At 42.1% G+C, this 19,456-nt stretch overlaps 1 protein-coding gene across 1 annotated transcript in view; it reads left to right on the forward strand.

Moving 5' to 3' along the window:
- Window positions 1–1,790: 1,790 nt before the first annotated feature.
- LOC126412369 (hemocyte protein-glutamine gamma-glutamyltransferase-like) overlaps window positions 1,791–19,456 on the forward strand; it is a 389,080-nt gene continuing 371,414 nt past the window's right edge. The window contains exon 1 of the mRNA XM_050081937.1: window positions 1,791–1,943. The gene's annotated coding sequence lies outside the window, so the exon portion shown is untranslated. The remainder of the gene's footprint in view (window positions 1,944–19,456) is intronic.

A 19,456-nucleotide genomic window follows, 5' to 3' on the forward strand; every position in this document is an offset into this window, starting at 1 on the left:
TTTGGGTGTACACATAGATGAGAATCTTAACTGGAAAATTCATATTTTGGATCTCCTAAAGAGACTAGGTTCAGCAACTTTTGCGATCGGAATAATTGCCAATTTTGAGGATATAGAAATTAGTAAGCTAACATACTTTGCATACTTTCACACTCTGATGTCATACGGAATATTTTGGGGTAACTCAACATTTAGACAAAAAGTATTCACTCCTCAAAACCAAGTGGTTAGAATAATGTGTGGGGTTCATAGTCGCACATCTTGTAGGCATCTTTTTAAAAGATTGGGAATTCTTACAACGGCCTTACAATAAATCTACTCACTAATGACATTTGTTCTCAAGGACATGGACCAGTTTAAAAACAACAGTGATATTCATGACTATAATACCAGAAAAAAGAAAGACTTACACAACCCTTTGCACAATCCATCTTTGGCACAGAAAGTGGTAAAATATGCTGCTATAAAAATTTTCGATAAATTACCAGATGAAATAAGGCGTTTCGCACATAGCAGTAATAGCTTCAAAAATAAATTGAAATCATATCTCCTTGACAACTCCTTCTATATCATAGATGAATTCTTGAAAGGAATAAATAAATCTATAAATATAGTAAATGTATTTTGTGCCATTTAAGGGAATGGGGTAAATTATATATATATATATATATATATATATATATATATATATATATATAATTTTGTTTCATATGTGCATTTCTTGTGCACTTGACACGTTCCACATACGGCTACCGTGCCGTGCGATTGATCAAGGGAACACGCAACCAACTAACTAACTAACCGGTGTATACGGACATCGATTTTTAAAATATGTATGGACACATTGCATAAAACGTTTTGGCGTGGTTGGCTCTCGATAGCATCAAGATTTATGTGGTGTCACCGCCAGACACCACACTTGCCAGGTGGTAGCCTTTAAATCGGCCGCGGTCCGTTAGTATACGTCGGACCCGCGTGTCGCCACTATCAGTGAATTGCAGACCGAGCGCCGCCACACGGCAGGTCTAGTCTAGAGAGACTCCGTAGCACTCGCCCCAGTTGTACAGCCGACTTTGCTGATGGTTCACTGTCTGCATACGCTCTCATTTGCCGAGACGACAGTTTAGCATAGCCTTCAGCTACGTCATTTGCTACGACCTAGCAAGGCGCCATATTCAGTTACTATATGTCTTCTGAACAGATAATATTGTGAATCATGTACCGTCAAGAGCGACGTTCATCATTAATGGATTAAAGTTAAGTATCAAACTAATTACGTCCGCTTTCTGAATTCTAATTCCTTGTCATGTTCCAGACCTCACGCCAGTATAGTCCTTCCCTCCTCACGCCAGCCTGCGTCAGCTAAAACGCGTGAATTTCGGCCTCCTCTAGTAACACGGTGTTGGCTCTTCAGCCAACACAACAATATAGATCTATAGTCATGTTCATCTGTCCGACGGCCATCTTTGAAAGCAGAAATTGTCAGCGCTTTTTTCCAATCATTTGGAACATTTCAGTGCTGCTCCGAGGGGAGCAAGTTCTTCCTCACAATCTTAATCTTAATTTGTGTTGTGGTGAACAGTGCTGGATGGGAGGCGTACCTCTGGCGACAGGTATCTACTCCGGGGCCCAGTTACGGCTGCGATATCGGCTGCCCGCCGTGGCGCGCCGCTTTCCTCGACACCTGGACTCCAGCTCCAGGCTGTTTACGGCGCTATCGGCCGGACGCAGCTGTGGGATGTGGGCCGCGCAGATTGGATAGGACGGCGGCCGCGGAAACCGCAGCTTTACTCCCGAGCGCTGCCTACAGTACTAGAGGGCGGCGCCGCGCCGCCTCCTGCTCATTGTGAGCGCAGCCGCCGCCTCTCCAGCACCTAGCAACCATCTCCAGGCAACCAGCACCAGGCACCCAGCCCCCAGCACCTAGCAGCCAGCACCTGTCGGTGAGTGCCAGGCCGCCGGCGCACTTGTGGCTCACCCCGCGCTGCGCTCATCCACCAGCCATCGCAGGGCAGGCATTCTGTTTACCACAGCCACAAGGTGCCCTCCATCTTTTACTCGCTACCTCCACGGGGAGAGATAATTTTGCCTTTGCATAAGACTATACAGGTTGAAATGGTCACTCATTCGAATCTCAGCTGGGTTTGTTCTACTGCGAGCCGTGGATAAACGTTACAAACAAATTCCATATTCCTAGATTTCTGGAAAGCGTTTGACGCAGTGGCAAACTGTAGATCCTTAACGAGGTTTCCGGGCATACTAAGTAAATTCCCTGGTACGTCAGTGACTCGAAAACTTTTCAAGTAATAGAACCCAGTACGTTGTCGTCAGGAGTGTCCCAGGGAAATGGGACGGACTGCTCTTGTTCTATGTACACACCTTTAATCCCCTCACCCTTGATGCTTTAAAGAATCGATCTCTGTGTGTATAACAACTTCAAACGTCTGATAACACCACAAATGAGCTATTCTATTCAATTTTTCGCATTAAGCATGTAAAACTTTCACGGATGAAGACGCAAATCCTAATTACACTAGCTTCGGATTCTTCACTAGATGACTATAGTCTGCGTAATCTGCGCTTCGTTTTAAGAAAAGCTAGTTTCTCACACATCTCAGTGTTTGTGACGTCGTATCTCCTGAACTATGTCTCCTACAGTGACATAATTTTGCAGCTACATTCGCTAGTATACTGTCTGCAATTTTTTTTTATTTTTTTTTCAAATTGAGTTCCTAGTACAGAAGTAATAAATTAAAACATTTTTCGCCTGATGCCAACGGTCTTGCCGCAGTGGTAATACTGCTTCTCGTCAGATCTTCGAAGTTAAGCGCTGTCGGACTGGGCTAACACTTGGATGGGTGACCATCCGGTCTGCCGAGCGCTGTTGGCAAGCGGGATGCACTCAGCCCTTGTGAGGCAAACTGAGGAGATACTTGACTGAGAAGTAGCGGCTCCGGTCTAGGAAACTGACATACGGCCGGGAGAGCGGTGTGCTGACCACATGCGCCTCTTTATCCGCATCCGCTGACGCCTATGGACTGAGGATAGCATGGCGGCCGGTCGGTACCGTTGGGACCTCATGGCCTGTTCGGGAGGAGTTTTTTTTTTTTTTCGCCTGATATAGAAATTCGGACTCCGCGAACAGAGAAAATGCATAAGCAATAAATATTCTTGCTTTGCTTACATTTTGAAGAGTGTCAGTGAAAAAAGCTTCCGAAAAAGTTTGAAGTTATGTATACAGTTTGTTCTAAGTAGCGAAGTGCTGTCATTCTCAGATAGTGGCTGGAAAAAAAATATACTTAATTTGTGGGCCATGCGTTAGGCTGCATCGAGACACAGGGGTCGGACAAAAGCATGGGAACACAGCGAAAAATGTATGGTTGAACGTAAATGCAGCTGACGCTGTTGTATTTGTCCGCGAAAGTTAGCAAGGCTATGTCGTGAATATGTTGCAGGTGTCAGTCGTGCTCAGATTCTGTGCAGCTGTGAGTGCAATACGTCGGAGTTAAGTGAGCCTCAGCTTTCTCAAATTGCTGGTGCTCGTTTGATGTGCTCTTCCTATGCCAAGGGAGCCGAAGTGTTTGTGCTTCAAGAGGCACCGTATAAAAGATTCATAACGCATACAGGGAAAGCGAAAAAACATCATCCGCTAAGTCACAATGCGAACAAAAGTGTCTATTTATTAATCGTGGCGGACCATCACTGAAGAGTATTGAGACGAAAAATAAGAGGACTACAGCTGCAGAAGCCATTGACAAACCGAATATCTCACTCGTGAACCCTATGAGCACCAAATCAACGCGAAGGAACCTTGATTAGCTTGAATTTGCAGGGTGATCTCAAATTTCAAAACCACCTATCAGTGACGTAACAGCAAAATATCGTGTCGGAGCCACAGAACCAGGACTGAGGGGCAACGGGAGAAAGCCATTTCGTCACACTGTTTCCAACATCGTGCCGAATTTATGTCCCAAGAGCGAAACATTGCGGGCATTCAGTGATGAGTTGGGCAGCCGTATCGTGGTCCCACGGTTATTCTGCAAGGTCAAATTTCAGCCAAATATTGTGTCATCATTTTGGTTGATCAGGTGTATGCCATTGTACAGTTTCTGTTCTCTAATAGTGACGCAGTGCTCCAAGACGGCGGGACCCCTGGGTACACAGCCCGTGTCGTCCAGGACTTGTGAGCACCAGGATGAACTGTCTCGTCTTGCCCCAATGGAGGGAAATGTGGGTGATCGCTGACAATCTCCGTCACCGTTACCTGAACTTGCCGCTATTTTGCAGCAAGAGCGGTACACGATTGCTTTTGAAATCATACAGGATGTATATTTTTCCATTCCGAGAGGACTGGAAGTTTTTTCAGATCCCAACGGTACACTGTACTAAGCTTGCAAATGTATTGCTTTTTCTGGTGTTTCCGTATTTGTGTCGTACGCCGTACCTACACAGTTTCTCACTTTAAGTGGGGTAGGACGTCAAACGGGCCGACTTGGAGAGGGAGAGGCACCACAGGACATTTCATTTTCTGCTGTCTATACTTTTACAAACAAATTCATAAAACTTTGTCAGCATGACCAGGAAGGATTCAGGATTCACACTCATAGCAGTGGAAGTGTAAAAACATAACAAAATAAATTTTTTTTACATGTGAAATTTCATCATTTTTTTCACTTACTGTTGGCTGCATTTGTTGCTATAGGTACATTTTTCTTCACAAGTAAGAGAGATTCTTCGATGTATTTTGGACAACATACAAACCATACTTACAGGTGTATGAAACTCAAGAAAGTTCAAAATCTATTGAAAACTGTGGTAAAAGTTGAGATAATTAACTACAAAATTTGATTTTTTTCTAAACATAATGTTTGAAACGTAAGAGCTCTTTCATTTTTTCATATATTAAATAGATTCTAGAGTTTCAGACACCTGTAAGTATGGTTTGTATGCTGTGCAAAATTCATCGAACAGTCTCTCTTACTTATGAAGAAAAGTGTACCTATAGCAACAAATGCAGCCAGTATAGTAAGTGAAAAAATGTTGAAATTACACACGTAAAAAAATTATTTTGTTACGTTTTTCAACTTCCGCTGCTACGAGTCTGAATTTTGAATCCTTCCTGGTCATACTGACAAAGTTTTATGAATTTACTTGTAAAATTATAGACAGTGGAAATTAAAATGTCCTGTGGTGCATCTCCTGTTCCATGTCGGCCCGTTTGACGTCCTACCCCCCTTAATAAGACTAACTGCGTAAAGCTATTATACCTTTCAATTAGTATATTACGACAGCATTTTAAATTCTTAAATTCATTCCACAGTAACAAGAAATACTGAAAATCAATCTCTTTTCTCTCTTTCTCTTTTTTTTTTTTTTTTTTTTTTTTTTTTTTTTTTTTTTTTTTTTTGCTTAGGGAATCTGCAACTGAAACAGGATGTTTCTAGCCTTTTGGTAATACACATAACCGATTTAACGGACGGAATGAGCAGAAATCTGCGACTGTTTGCTGGTGACTCTGTAGTTTACGGAAACAGATACAGCCAAAGAATCTTGTTCTTGTATTGGTTAACAGCCTCAGTATGTTTTAAGAACGGAGTTATGGTCTAAACAGGCAGTAATCTATTTATTTTCTGTGCTAGTAGCTGATTTCGACAGTCAGTCATGTTGATGCACTTGTCATAAGCCTCAAATTTCACAACATGTTTGACCAAATAGCCAGTACACATGTAACGGCACACATTTAGTCAAATATGAAGTGAAGCTTGAGGCTTATGATAAGTGCTTGAAAATGACCTCTGGTCACAATTATCTAGTATCACAGATAATAAATAATGACATTTTCACTCTGCAGCGGAGTGGGCGCTGATATGAAACTTCCTGGCAGATTAAAACTGTGTGCCGGGCCGAGACTCGAGCTCACGACCTTTGCCTTTCGCGGGCAAGTGCTCTACCAACTGAGTTACCCAAGCACGACTCACGCCCCGTCCTCACAGCTGTACATCTGCCAGTACCTCGTCTCCTACCTTCCAAACTCCTCCTGCGAACCTGGAGAACTAGCACTCCTGAATGAAAGGATATTGCGAAGACATGGCTTAGCCACAGCCTAGGGGATGTTTCCAGGTTCGCAGGAGAGCTTCTGTAAAGTTTCGAAGGTAGGAGACGAGGCACTGGCAGATGTAAAGCTGTGTGGACGGGGCGTGAGTCGTGCTTGGGTAGCTCAGTTGGTAGAGCACTTGCCCGCGAAAGGCAAAGGTCCTGAGTTCGAGTCTCGGTCCGGCACACAGTTTCAATCTACCAGGAAGTTTCAGGTAATAAATAGATTACACCCTGCTTGCACCATGTTTTTCTTCTTATATCCTACGAAGTATATAAAGAGAAAAGAACGATTGCTGAAAAAAAGCAATCAGAATGGCTCACGAAGAAACAATGGAATAACTTCATAAGTGTTTAGAGCATGATGTACATGGGAGGCAGCTAACTGCATATAAACTAATTAAACACGTAAATAATTGAGAAGAAAATACTGAAGATTAAACGTAATAACTGAATAAGAATATATAAAAACGTTATAAACCGTTGTGGTGTAATGAGGGAGTCATTGAAGCAGAAACAGACAGCTCCCATGGAAATTAAAATCCAGAAGTTCATTCTGTAAAATTACGAGAATTACATACAGTGTTAAGATCTGTAAAAAATTACAATGTACCTGGATTAGATAAAGTGAATAATTTGTATTCTTTCCAGTTTTCTTCAATTGCGTGTTTTACTTCGTCGTCCTACATTCTCAAACCCTTTTTATTTCTCATCTTCCTCTTCTTTGCTAAAACTTCTTTTGCAGTTTTATAGATTGCTTCTATTAAGACTTCCTGTTCTACATTTGCACCTTCATCAGTGGGTGTTCCAGCTAGGTACTTTGTAAATGTATTTTATAAAGAGTTATTAAACTTTCTTCTTGTAGGAGATACACAATTCTTCATTTTCTCTTTTGTATTGTGGTTTTTTCCATTTTGGTATCATTCTTATTTTTGTAATTACGAGATAGTGGTCCGAATATGTATCACTGCCGCCGCCTACTGGAACGTCCTGTTTCATGGAACTTAACTTGTAATTGACTATTAAATAATCGGGCAATGATCTATAACTCTGACTATTCCATATGAATTTATGAATATCTTTCTCGCAAAAGTAGTAACTTGTTAATTTCAGCTGGTGAAAATAATAAATTAACTAAGTTCTTCTGCATTTCCATTTATTGCTGCTTCTCCGAAATTCTGCGCAACATTTGGAATAGGTATTTTGCCTACTCGAACATTTAAATCTCCACTGATAATCAGTTGTTCATTTTTACAAGTTGTAGTAGTTTGTAAAACCGTTTTGTTTCGCCTCTTTCCCCTTCTTCAGTAGCAACGTCGCCGTAACTCTCGTTTGTCCTCATTCAAGTTCAAATTGTACTGTTATTTATGTAGGAACAACATCCTAGTTTCTTCTTCAACTTTTGATACATTAACATGCCTACTGCAAACCGAGCCCCTTCTCTCTGCTTTACTCGTCTATGCTTCATTGATTATTGGTTCAAATTTTTCGTTTCTTTTAATTTCTTTTTTGTTTCTGTTATAGTAGCAACATTTATACTTCGTCTTTAGTTTTTTTCTCAAACAAAGGTCATTGTGTTAATAAACTGAATAAATCATACTTATTGTATTACTCGGTAATGAGCTTCTGCAGGCTACGGTCTCATGTTATATTTAGATTAAAGTTCAGTCTTGATCACGTTATGTTTGTTTTAATGAGTAACCGGTTTCGATTTTTTCTATAAAACCATCATCAGACCCATTGGCTCCCTTGGGTTGGTAGGTGGAGCTCTCCTTGCTGCCGTTTGGCAGCAAACGGGTATTAGTAAGAGAGGTGGGTGATATTTAACCAACTACTAAAATAAAACTGTTACTGATACTATTTAGCGAATAATGGGATAGACATTCTCATATAACTGCACAGCAGCAAGGAGAGCTCCACCTACCAACCGAAGGGAGCCAATGGGTCTGATGATGGTTTTATAGAAAAAACCGAAACCGGTTACTCATTAAAACAAACATAACGTGATCAAGACTGAACTTTAATCGAAATATAACAATTAATTGATCACTGTATTCCAAAAATGTTTACCAAAATTGTACGGTCTCATGTGCCAAAACACTGTGAAAATATCCCTTATTACGTTACAAAATGTTGTCGGTGTAGTTCTGGTTCAGCCTGTGTTCACTTTACCAGAGTGGTTATTACTTGAAAGTACTGTTGGCTTCAGCCAAGTAATTCCTTACTGGGATAGACATTTTCATATGACAGCCTTAAATGTACCGTATTTGCGTTAACACATGTAGCTGGACTAGTTTCGGTACATTTGTGTCATTTTCCTGTAGCCTCCAACGAAATGTCATATTACAACGAAAAACCGAATGTACATTAATAACAGATAAACAAACTTAACATCTAGGAATGTACCAGTACAACGTCATAATAAATCATCCGTGTCCAGTGGTCGCTTTCCTCTGGTATGCAAAGTACTCGTCCACACCTAGTCACATTCTAACCCCGTCATGAAAAGTGAAATGTTACATAGCGTGTAAGTAAACGATTACATCAGATTTTGATGGATTCTACAGGGTATCTTGAGGAACAGTTTGAGAATGGGATCGCTGCCCGAAAACGTTACCTAATGTCGCAAGTCAGTGTCGAAGTTACTCGAGACCTGCACTTGTTGGTACGCAACCGTTTGGCAGCAAACGGGTATTAGTAAGAGAGGTGGGCGATATTTAACCAACTACTAAAATAAAACTGTTACTGATACTATTTAGCGAATAATATGTCCCTCGCTGACTGTTGAACTCTTAATAGGGCAGTCTTCACCAAAACAGAAGCAACATTTCAAGTTTCATTTGGTTTTTGGAGAATAATTAAGAAAATTGTTCATTTTCTTATTACAATGTATTTTTTTGTTTTTGCTTTTAAAATTTGAGTAATTTAAACAAATCATATCCTTTCACGTATTACCACTATAAAGGTCAGTCTCTAGCACCCTGTTGCGCACATAGTGCTCCAAGCGGACACAGTGCTATTCGAGCGCCTGCGAGGTATTCTTTCGTTCCGGACTTTGCATTGTAGCCGTTCCGGGCTGCAGCATCGACTCAGCAACTCCGCCCCCGCTGGGAGCTACTGGCGGCACTTACATTTTCGTTCCTCTGGCAACAGTTAACTCGGCTGGATAGACGAGTGTTGAGTCCTCACAACGCACAAGCAGTGCCACCGTCCCATCGCGGAAGCCGTGACACATTCACTGCTCCAAGCCTTTTGCGCTTCCCTCACTACAATCCTGTCATTGTATATCTTGGCTCTGAACACTATGGAACTTAACATCTGAGGTCATCAGTCCCCAAGACATAGAACTACTTAAACCTAACTAACCTAAGGACATCACACACATCCATGTCCGAGGCAGGATTCGAACCTACGACAGTAGCAGCAGCGCGGTCCCAGACTGAAGCGCCTAGAACCGCTCGGCCACAACGGCCGGCCATTGTATATCTTGCTAAATTAAAATAATGTAGGAAAGTGATACAAATAAATACTATTTTCAGTTTTGCGTGAGGTTGCGAATGGTTGATAAAAAGGAAAAAAATACGGAAATCTATAGTACGTTTAAAATTAGTTGCGTCTTTTGACAGTTCAGTACGCAGCGAATGGTGGGTAGCGCAGTTGACAGCGTGTGCTGAATGCGGAACCTGTCAGACTCGCTTGACTGCCTGAGCAGCAAACCGGGCAAGCCGGCCTGTCTGCAGTCTTTCTCAAACGATTTTAAATAATCTCTGTTTCTCGCACATCTTACACCTTTATTCGTCAGCTTCATGATGAATTGCCTATCATTTCGTTAATGGTCATAGGTAATGTGATATTCCGATAGTAGGGAAACTACTGCGCGGGATTCTTAGAGTTGGTAGTCAAAAATATGGGAAGCCATGAATTTGCGTTTGGTGCGTGATAGATCATATGTAGCTGAGTATGCAATTTAGATAACATATTGAATTATTCTTTACACTTGGAAGGATATCGCTATCTGTCTCCAATGTCGAGAAAAGTGGAACGCGCGTGCCAGTGAAAAAGCCAGAATCAAATATTGTCCGACCCGATAGCTGAGTGGTCATCGACAGTGCTTCGCAAACTACCTATGGAGTGCCTTTCACAGCCCGCCGTGTAGCTGGAATGTTCCAGGCAGTGGCATATGAGGTCAGAACGAACTGCAAACGATCATATATTGAACAATTTTATCAGTGGGCGCAGTCTCTGGGAAGCCTAACTACGAAGTGGTAGCTTTATTTTCATGTTATTTACGTTTACTATCTTCGATGGTGTCTTCATTCTCTCTTAGTTTTCCAGGCTTGAGTAACTATGACTGTTCGCACATTGGTATCTATATAAATAAAAAAAATAAAAAATTAAAAAATTAAAATTAAAAAACAATAAAAAATTAAAAAATACTTTCCGCACCCTACTAGAAATACCCTTCTTCCCTTCCTTCCCTCGTGTTTTTGTGGGTTGATGCACACACGTTTGTCCCGTATAGTGTAGTTTCTTCACATTTTAGATGGGGGTGGTTACGTATAGTTAGGAAGGCAACGCCTGAAGAGGTAAGAGTTCATTTTTGTTTGGCAGGGAGACAAGTGGGAGTGCCACGTAGGGATGGCTATGATTTTGTTTTATTTCTTTTGTTAGGAGAAAACAAAAAAAAAAGTGGTCAGCGTGACGGATTGCCGTCCTACGGGCCCTGGTTCAAGTCCCGACTGTGTCGGAGATTTTCTCCGTTCAGGGACTGGGTGGTGTGTTGTCTTCATCGTAATTTCACCCCCATCTGGCACGCAGGTCGACTGGCGTCGACTGTAATACGACCTGCACCAAGGCGGCCGGACCTGCCCCGCAAGGGGCCTTCCGGCCAATGACGCCAAACGCTCATTTCCATTTCAGTTAAATATTAATAAATCGATCATATCTCATAAATGGTCTGAGATACCGAAACAAGTTTTTGGCAAATTATACCACGCAAAGTGCCATATAAGTGATATGTGAAATTTCCATATGTAGCGCGATACTCAAGCAACTACAGTTTTTTAGATGAAATAATGTAACATTTAAGGACCATCAATAGCTGTTCAAACTAGATTTGTTGTGGGGTTTGCAACAATGTAAGTGAAGAAGTTACAAGCTTATTTTAATACTGAGAATGGGTTTTCTCGTAACTACTGACCTGTCTTGTCCTCAATTGTTGGTTTACTAACACACTGTTTTAGGATTCTGTCACAATTTCAACTTTATTAGAATGGTAGTGAGATGAATATTTGTAAACTCTGCTGTGTTTAGACATAGCACAAGAGAAGTTACATATTACTAAAACTTGACATAATCCTTAATGAATACATGTCTCCTCAGCCACATTACTTTCCACCTACGCTCATTCTCAGTCGTATTTAAATGAGCATGATAAGGAGCAAGCCTGATTAAACTATGCCCTTCAGCGTCAACCAGTTCGTCGACCTGGCAGCGTGGAGTTTTTGGTTTCTACAAAAGTTCCATTACCTCCGCTTAACACAAATTATGTTCACCTTTATCCAACGCAACATTTCTTATACCCAGAGCAAAATATTCGCTTTCCTCCATGCACTATTGAAGCTTTATCCATGACATCGGAGTGGTATGGCGCATTGTCCATTACTGTCGTCGAATTCTGACGGATGTTATGCAGCACGACAGTATCTTCACACCCAGTGAACGTGTTCTTGAACGACCACTTCTACTGCGAATCTCGTGTTCAGACGTGCTGCACTGTTTCTATTAATACGACGCCAACACGAAACACTAGTTCAATGCGCGATTACTGCAGAACACTTCAGCACCAGCAAAGATCACTTTACAGCGAGAGCTAATGTACGTAAGTGCATCTAATGAGAGGCACGACATGGTACTGTTTATCCTTGGTCCGACAATAGGGGCGCTTTACCAACCGAACTGCTGGCGGAGTCGCAGGAAAAGCTGGCTCACCATTGGTGTTACCTGGGCAACGGCGTCATGTGTCCCTCTTTGAGCCAAACGTCAAAAGTCGCAACTAATTTTCAACGCACTATAGTGAGGATTTGTTTTCTGCAAGAGACGAAAGTAACAGTGCGATATTTGTGGTCAAACGTTGCCGTTCAAAAAGAACTGTGCACAATCGGAGGAAACGTCTAGAGAAGGGGCACCCAACAATAAGTTTATCAAGGCATAGTGTAACGTTCCTGCTCATATTATAGACGAGGATTTAGCCAAAACTTCACCTCAAAAATATTAATTATGTGCAGTATGCACGTTCTAATATCGAGGTTCCTACAAAATGTTAAGCTGAGTTCTGGAGTATGGTAACGTAACTAACGTACTCTGATACTCATCTCGTTGAATCGGGTGTCCCGAAGGCTGTTTGACATTGCCGCAGAACTTCTGAGATTCCGTGTTGGATTCTTCAATATCCCTGTTTCGTTGCAGCGATTTTACTTAATGAAAAGTCTTCAATCATCTAATTTTTAAAACCTTCATTTATTTAAACAAACCGAACTGAATGCAAGAGCACTTCTGCTGCCTCACACTCCAACTGGTAATGGATCCGCTACTAAAGATTGTGAACCCATATTGTCCCAGCAGCCGTTTCTTATGTAACGAAAAAACAACGTAAACAACCAGGTATCAAAAAATGATATTCTATGCGTCTTACAATGAATAATAATCTGTACAAAATCAATAAAGCGTGGCCCGACGCAGAGCACAAAGGCGTAAATACGTCTTTCGTAATTATGTTCGTAAAATATAGTGTCTTCCGGTACCAGATGTTACATGATGAGTATTTTAACAATTAATTTTATATGTTTATTTTAATTAGATTGGAGTTATTACTTCATTATGCTGCAATCGTGATAGAACAACCACAATTCATAACTAGTATATACGAAACACACTGTTTTATTTTATACGTAGTACATGTTTATTTCATGAATTCTAAGATCCGCTACTGTATGAAAGTGTTTGCTGTTTCGCCTGAAAATACATTAAACAATAATTAACATAAGATGAAAATCAAGACGTCACCAGATACGCGAAGGCGTGCTAAAACTGATTCCTCCAAGTTTTTTGTTCTCAATACCGGCTGACGCATTACACGTCATGCATTTTACTCGATCGACTTTCTCGCTTTGCTGACGCAAGTTCAACCCTCTGGCGCTAGAGGGCACCGAATTGCAGAGTGTAACGTGGCGGTGTGTAACGTAACTGTGTCGGTGCGCGAGAAAAGCGAACTGTAATCCTGTTTCTAACCGCAGAAAACGTACCTCCAATTGAAATCCATGGAATGATTGTATCGACATCAGCAATATGCGGCGTTGGGTTGTTCATGCTGGAAATGAAGGAATCGGTGGTAGTAGCATCGACGTGTGTGACAGAGCTCGGAATGTTTCCAAAACTTAAAAAGACACCTTCAAAGACTTCAAGCTCACAGTGATGAAGAGGTGCAGGGAGACGTAATGTTATGGCTCCGTCATCAAATTCAACCATTCTACAATTATGGTATCAAGAAACAGCTCTCTCGTCGGGAGAAATACGTTCGTTGCCAGGGTGACTATGTTCAGAAATAAATATATCAGAAAACCTGATGTTTTCCGCATGGTCGTAGCTGCAGCACTAAGTAGACTACGCCTGTCGGTATAGACTAACCGCACTGAACGTTTTGACGGGCTGCCAAGGTGAAAATAACCATTAAAGGCTTGCTTTTGCCACGTGTTTCTGAAATTACTATCCAACCTAAAAACATACGACTTGTAATAGCTGTAATTATTAGTGTGCAAATAATTTAGATACTGATGTAATGTTCCGTACGCCAACCTCAGTCACCAATAGAAAGAACTGCACTCATACCCATTACACTCCTTATGTTAAGGTTGTAAATTACAACCTGTATACATGCTGCTGAGAAGTAGGGTGAGGAGCTTGTAAAGGTGCTGCAGTGTAAGTTGTTCTGAGAAATAATTTTATGAACATTCGATACGTCTCGCCGTTGCCGAGTTAATTGAGCATTGAAGTTAGCCAACCAGCCCGTACCGCGCGCGAATTCAAGTGTCGCGCCAGAGACGGTGGTGCCAACGCGTACTCATTTCGATTTCCTAAGACGAAACAAGAGAGCGATACAAAAATTGGACAAGGGACGGCAGTAAGGCTCGAACCCGAGCCAAAGGCTGAGCGGTCTCGGTCGCTATCATCTACGCTGTGAGGACAACTGTCAATACTTTATCTGGCGGGTCACTTGAATTTGTGCGCGGCACCTGATTGGCTAACGTCAATGCTAATTCACAAGGCAGCGGCGTACGTTTTACCATTTTTCCTTAACAGTTATTCCTCAAAACAACCTAACCTGCAACATCTTTACAGCCTTGTCAGACTGTTTCTGACCACCTTGTATACAAATCACGTAGTAAAATTTCTGTGTATCGTGTCGTTCACTAATCGGATGTATCTTATACTACAGTGAGTTACTCTCGATGTGTTAAATTACAACAAAGTTCTGCACTAATGCTGCGTACCTTGCTGGTTTCAGTGTACTTTATGCCCTACTTGAAACTAATAGGCTTCTGGAATCAGTTACCCGGTTGGAACTTCAAGAATCCTCCATGGCAGTAAACCACCACAAGAGTTTCTAAGTCCAGCGACGAGTCGGTAGGAAGAGGCTGACGCGACGCATAGCTCTACCGGTCTTTCTTTCCACTCGAGACTGCAAAAGTTAAGCGGAACCCTTCCTGGATAAATTGAGTGAATCGATACTCTGAACTCTTCCCTACCTGTTCTGTGCCGTTCTCTCGCTGATGTAGTACGTCGAAGCAGTTGTTATTTTTTTTTTTTTTTTTTTTTGTGCTACTGGATTCTTTCGGGGATACAGTCTGCATATGTAGCTATACGTGGAAATGCGAGTAGCTAATCAACTTTAAATAAATTCATGGAGGCGGTTACCGGTAATTTACTGAAACATCTAAGAACAGTTATTAATCACACCATTCCACGGAAATAACTTCAATACTGCGGAAAACGAGGAGCACGGCCTGCACAGAGATCAGACCTGAACTGCATCCCACCGCCAACTGAAGAGACTGGCGCGTAACAAAATTTTTTAGTACACTCCGTATGACTTCCGAACTATTCTTAACTTGTCAGCAGACTTATAATTGTCATTTGTTTCCCGATATAAATAGTTTACTGTGTAGTGGCACTGCGGCAGCAAAGCTTTAGTGGCACTCAGGCGGGTGAGCGCCTGGCGTTCAGAATCGCCGAGTAGGATTCACACTCACGGCCTACTCGTAGTTCGCCACACCACTGGCGTACTCCCAGCGCGATACGCCTGCGTTCCGAAACGTGGCAAGAGATTCTTACTCTTCCCTAGAGACCGGATTTTATCATCAATTTAACAATTATATACGTAAATAGGTAATCAAAATTTGAGAAATATGTAAATAAATCTGTAATGAAGCAGTGATACGTAATATCTAAAATTTTATTTATTAGCAAGAAATTTTAAGTTCACAGGTAGGCCAGTCAAATATCTATGTTAATTCTAAATAAGTTCATTTCTGCTGCAATGTACTGAAGTACAAGTTTGTCCTATTCGAGCACTGAAATCTCGCCAGAACACGACGCACAAATTAATGATAATACACTTTTCCTAATGTTCTGTTGCCATTCACGGTCTTATTTAAGACAACATGTTTTTATAAATAGAGAAAAATCACTCAGATTCGCAAGAAGTCAACGGTGCAGATTTATACAAATGGATTGTGCCAAGAATAATATTCTCACTGGATTCTACAACTCCACAGTTCAATAAACGAGACAAAATAACAAGATTTGAGTACCCAGGGTTGTTATTAAGCACAGACTGTTGTTTTCAAAATGGTTCAAATCGCTCTGAGCACTATGGGACTTAACTTCCAATGTCATCAGTCCCCTAGAACTTAGAACTAGTTAAATCTAACTAACCTGAGGACAGCACATACATCCATGCTCGTGGCAGGACTCGAACCTGCGACCGTAGCGGTCGCTCGGTTCCAGACTGAAGCGCCTAGAACCACTCGGCCACCCCGGCCGGCTGACTGCTGTTTACTGGAAACTACACCATCCAGTTCACCTGGTACAACAATGACGTTTCAAATTGCGTCTTCCACTGTTCCCATAGCCTCTTCGAGAGGCATACTTGATGTCTCTAGTTTCTTGACACTGCCGGGAAATAAGCTGAACTGACTTGCGATAAACCAAACTGTACTGAGCACTTTGGAACTGTTGAATACTGACATGGATTCGCTCGCAGACACTACAGAATCATAAGAAAAGCAATCCTTCGCTGATTTCACGGCATCAAAGTGGTTCCGGCAGAAAATCACTGCTTCAGTACGTGCAGCCCAACTTCTTATCACTGGCTCCGGAGGCAGAGTTACATCTGGTACCTGATGTTTGTAGCGTTGGCAGTATAAGGAAGTTTCAAGAAAAGCTTCTTCGTTGCTGATATTAGTGTATATGCTTCTGATGTCTAATTGTCTCTACAAGTTATTGCAGTGCATAAGCCGTACGTGTAACATTCACTAAGTTTGAAAAAAATAAATTAACCCATTTGCCCGATTTCAACAAGTGTGGTGCTGCACCGGCCCGAAAACTGTAAGCGAAAATCGTTCTGATACAGACTATGACACTGGACCTCTCCTACTGCCAGCTCTTTGCTTTCCATATTTTGACAGGTGGTGATATGAACCAAAACAAGAGAAGTCCAGTAACCATGAGATCTGAACTGAATGCTTTCATACCTACGATCACATCTTCAGATTTGCTACAACAGCTCTACTGAACAAATGCTTACAGCTCTAAGGTAAGCAGTTAAGAGCCCATGTTTACTGTATTTCTCATGTTTTGGTCAATACTTCCTGCTCCCAAAATATGAAAAACAAAGATGTTGCAGAGTTCCAGTGTCGGATGTAACTCCCCTACCACAAATCGATACAGTTACCCTTCTCGATCGTTCTTGAAAATTTGTAACATTTTCACGGAGCCACCGCGTATGGTATTTCATGAGTTGTGTTGTTTTAAGAATATTTGATTCTTCGACGTATTTAGTTTCTTTTATCTTTCGGTTTCCTTCAATAGTAATTTCAGCCTTCTGTATATAATTCTTGCGAAATACAAACCTTTTTCAGTCTTTTGTAGCTGTTTTCTTAAATAAAAGTTGCTTATGGTATATGTTCGACGGAAAGGACCGAACAATTGGTAGAAAGAGTATTTCCAAAGGGGGCTTCCTGGATGAATTTGCTTTTCATCGGGTTTTTCCGATGGATCTTCGTACGACATCTGCCTTCCGTACGATTAAATTTATAGTCATTCTACGTCAAATCGTTCCAGAGAGAAGACTCCAAAATACGTGGATGGCAATGTGACGTACTCAGCGAGTGATGGCCTGTGGGCATTAACGGTTCAAATGGCTCTGAGCACTATGGGACTTAACTTCTGAGGTCATCAGTCCCCTAGAACTTAGAACTACTTAAACCTAACTAACCTAAGGACATCACACACATCCATGCCCGAGGCAGGATTCGAACCTGCGACCGTAGCGGTCACGCGATTTCAGACTGTAGCGCCTAGAGCCGCTCGGCCACCCCGGCTGGCGTGGTCATTAACGGTTAACACACGGAAACAGTAGTACTGTGAGATTTGTCGTTGGAGATGGTCTTGTGTAAAGGAAAGCGCCGTCGCTGGAAGTTCGTGAGAATGTACAGGAAGACCAAGACAAGTTTTACTCATGAAGGTAAATGCTTACAACAAAGGGAAAGAAAGCCGACAGTACGCAATTAAAAGCTTAGCGACGTGCATCTGAAACACACCACATCGTTTAAGTACGTATTTATAAGTAATACTGATTCTGAGAAGCGCTATGAATCGGGACGGCCATGTAAAATCAAAATAACGGAAGACCAAGGTCAGCGTGTCTGTGAAGTACATCCCGCGCTTCTAAGACGCTGGTGGGACTGATTCCCCAGCGTATTGAGTTCTTATCAATTTAGCATGTCTGGAGACATAGAGTGAACTAGGGGACAGCGGTTAAGTTCGTAACACGACCTTGTAGCACATTCACAGGAATAACAGTGACGCTCCGGTAATTTAAATGCAAAGAAAAAACTACTTTTAGATTGCAAGTAGTCAGTGGTGGAATAGCTGCTTCAGTGTGTTGATGGAATGGGAAACTTCAGGCTTATTTGTTGCCAGCATGGATAATATGTTTCCCTTGTATGAACTTTCATCACAATTTAATGAATGGCATGTGGAATAAATTTTTAATTATGCACATCTTGTCATGTTTTGCATAGTGTTTGGTTGAATGATCTGTTAGTAGGACAGATATTTGTAAAATCCTGTCCTGTATATAGCCTGTAGTTTGCGGTAGCAAATCTGCTTCATCTGTGAATGTACATGCTATACAAAACATTCTCCTTCTTCCTGTTATTATTAGTTTGGCGACTTGTCTTTTGCAAATGTTGGTTCTCTGTACTTCCTCAGTGGGCTCTGAGCATTTCCGTAACACTCTGCTATTGTTTGAATCGCCCACTAACATGTCTTTGATCTTTTAATGTGACGGTTTGGGACCCCAAACTCTGGCACTCAATAGTAACGGGTCATGCAAACTGTTTTGAGTAGGCCTCGTGCCTACACAACCAGCAACCAAAAGTGCAAGTGTGGGAAGCAAGTCACATAACGTGTAGGAGCTAGCCTTTCCGCTGGCAGAGGCAATTCAGCCACGATCCTTGCCTTGTGCCTTGTGCCTACACAACCAGCAACCAAAAGTGCAAGTGTGGGAAGCAAGTCACATAACGTGTAGGGGCTAGCCTTTCCGCTGGCAGAGGCAATTCAGCCACGATCCTTGCCTTGTGCCTTGTGCCTACACAACCAGCAACCAAAAGTGCAGGTGTGGGAAGCAAGTCACATAACGTGTAGGGGCTAGCCTTTCCGCTGGCAGAGGCAATTCAGCCACGATCCTTGCCTTGTGCCTTGTGCCTACACAACCAGCAACCAAAAGTGCAAGTGTGGGAAGCAAGTCACATAACGTGTAGGGGCTAGCCTTTCCGCTGGCAGAGGCAATTCAGCCGCGATCCGGTCGGCCACCAAACGGCGCCGACAGAGGTCCTTGACCCACAGATGTATACTCCTCCGCGGGCCACCTAACAGAAAATACTGCCTACAGTATCGGGTACCTGGGCTGAATTAGTGTTGCCGCTAGAGCAACGAAAAACAGGTCACTCGGAGTGGGCTTCGTGGGCGAGCCACTGAACGCAGTGGCATTCCATTAATCGGAAACTCACTTTCGAGCTCC

Source organism: Schistocerca serialis, chromosome 7 (assembly GCF_023864345.2).
Source record: "Schistocerca serialis cubense isolate TAMUIC-IGC-003099 chromosome 7, iqSchSeri2.2, whole genome shotgun sequence".
In the NCBI taxonomy this organism is placed as follows: Eukaryota; Metazoa; Arthropoda; class Insecta; order Orthoptera; family Acrididae; genus Schistocerca; species Schistocerca serialis.